This window comes from Nicotiana tabacum, chromosome 21 (assembly GCF_000715075.1).
Source record: "Nicotiana tabacum cultivar K326 chromosome 21, ASM71507v2, whole genome shotgun sequence".
Taxonomy (NCBI): Eukaryota; Viridiplantae; Streptophyta; class Magnoliopsida; order Solanales; family Solanaceae; genus Nicotiana; species Nicotiana tabacum.
Window position 1 is genome coordinate 96695066 of NC_134100.1, and position 2732 is coordinate 96697797.

Genomic DNA, 2732 nt, shown 5'->3' on the forward strand with positions numbered 1-2732 from the left:
AAAAATCCTAAAATTCATCCCGAGCCCACGTGCTCGGATTCCGAAAATTTTCGGAGGAAAACATTACCCATAATCTCAAGAACTCAAATATATAATCTCCATCCAATTCCATGTCCAATTTCGTGGTCAAAATCCAAAAACACCAATTTTTAGGGTTTTCTTCAAAATACCAAATTTCTACAAATTTTCATGTCTAAATCCATGTATAAACCTTGTATTTAACTCACGACTAGTAGAAATCACTTATCTCATGATTGATGGTAAAGATGGTGATCCAAAATCGCTCCTAGGTCGGCTCCCATGGAGGAAAATGAGATGAAATGAGCCAAAACCCGATTTGGCTAACTTATGTATTCTGCCCAGGCGACCTTCACACCTGCGTTCATTGGACCGCTTCTGCGTAGGTCCCCCAACTGCCCAGCCCGCTTCTGCACCAATTCCACCCCAGGTGCGCATACGCTTCTGCGCCAAATGGTCCGCACCTGCGGACTTCACTTCTGTGCTGCTGGTCCACGCCTGCGGTTTTTGCTTCTGTGACCCTCTGGCCTCTTTTGCGGCTCCGCACCTGCGGCAAAAACTTTGCAGGTGCGGTTACACCATATGAGAGCAGCTCCAACATTCCTCCAAGTCCAAACTCGATCCGCTTACTATCCGAAATCCACCCGAGGCCCTCAAGACTTCAACCAAATATATCAACACGTCCCAAAATATGACACGAACTTGCTCGAGGCCTCAAATCACATCAAACAATATCGAAACTACGAATCACCCTCTAAATTCAAGCTTAATGAACTTTGAAATTTCAACTCCTACAATCGATGACGAATCCTATCAAATCATGTCCGATTGATCTCAAATTTTGCACACAAGTCATAATTGACATTACGGACCAGATCCAACTTCCAGAATCAGAATCCGACCCCGATAATAAAAAGTCCACTCCCGGTCAAACTTCTCAAAATCATCCAAATTTCTAACTTTCGCCAATTGACGCCAAAAATGACCTACGGACCTCCAAATCGACGTCCGAACACGCTCATAAGATCAAAATCACCATACGAAACTATTCTCAGGCTCGAAATCCCGAACGTACATCGATAACATAAAAATCCATTCAACCAAACTTAGGAAATTATTAAGCCTTCAAAATATTAACTTTTCGTGATAAGTGCCGAAATACTCGCGTGACACCCGATACTTGAAACGAACATACACTCAAGTCCGAAATCATCATACGAACCTATTGGAACCTTCAAATCCCGATTCTGAGGTCGTTTACTTTAAATCCAAAACTTAGTCAATTCTTCTAACTTAAAGCTTCTGGATTTAAAATTTCCTTCCCGAATCAACTCCAACCATCCAAATTTCTAACTTTCGCCAATTGACGCCAAAAATGACCTACGGACCTCCTAATCGACGTCCGGACACGCTCATAAGATCAAAATCACCATACGAAACTATTCTCAGGCTCGAAATCCCGAACGTACATCGATAACATAAAAATCCATTCAACCAAACTTAGGAAATTATTAAGCCTTCAAAATATTAACTTTTCGTGATAAGTGCCGAAATACTCCCGTGACACCCGATACTTGAAACGAACATACACTCAAGTCCGAAATCATCATACGAACCTATTGGAACCTTCAAATCCCGATTTCGAGGTCGTTTACTTTAAATCCAAAACTTAGTCAATTCTTCTAACTTAATGCTTCTGGATTTAAAATTTCCTTCCCGAATCAACTCCAACCATACCAAAATTCGATTCCGACCATACGTACAAGTCATAATACCTGAAGCTACTCAAGGCCTCAAACCGCCGAACAACGCGCTAAAGCTCAAAACGACCGGCCGGGTCGTTACATTCTCCCCCAAGAGCTGCTCTGGAGTTGTCCAAAATTACTGTTTAACACTTTGTACACCTACCCGTGCCATCACCATCCCAGTTTGGCACCTCAGGTCGAGCCGGACGGAAGGTCCGCCCTTTTTATTCAATTAATAAGCCTTAGAACCAAATTCCAACCTCCAAATTTCTTTATAATACCTTATTCTAGCATACGAACACCGTATCAATCACTGCACACTGTGCTAAAACACGATTGTGCATTTATGCAGAAATCACACCATGCACCACATAATTCGTTTGCCCAAGACAACATCCTCCGACCACAATTACTGGAATTTCACGAACCCGATGCTCGCAATACACCTCATAATACAAATAAGCCTGATTTCAATCCTCACAATACTGCCATGATAGAGAATATGCATAGAAATTCATAACCGCCTACCGAATCAATCAAATCATGGAGTCACTTCTCCTAACAAGGACCATTACCTCATTCTAAATTGAATAGATATATTTGTTCCTTATTATACCTTATATAAATCTGATTGCACTGATTTCAGGTCCAATAGTTTCGTCTCACCCAGTATAAGCTACACAGGAAATAAGCCACCTCAAATAGTGGCCGAGATCTTTTATAATGCAATGCGCCAATAGGCTACAAACTTGAATGCGATACATAAGGAAACGCGAACTCTGGAATGGAACTTCCCAGTCCACGTAACAAATAAAACGGTCGACCAGACGCTATGCACTCTCCTCAGTGAATGAGAAACAAAATACACAGAAATAAATATATAGGGAACCGCACCCAACATCTCACTATTGCAACATGTAACCTGATTCATCACGACACTGTTGAGGCGTGCAACCCGACCCAAACATT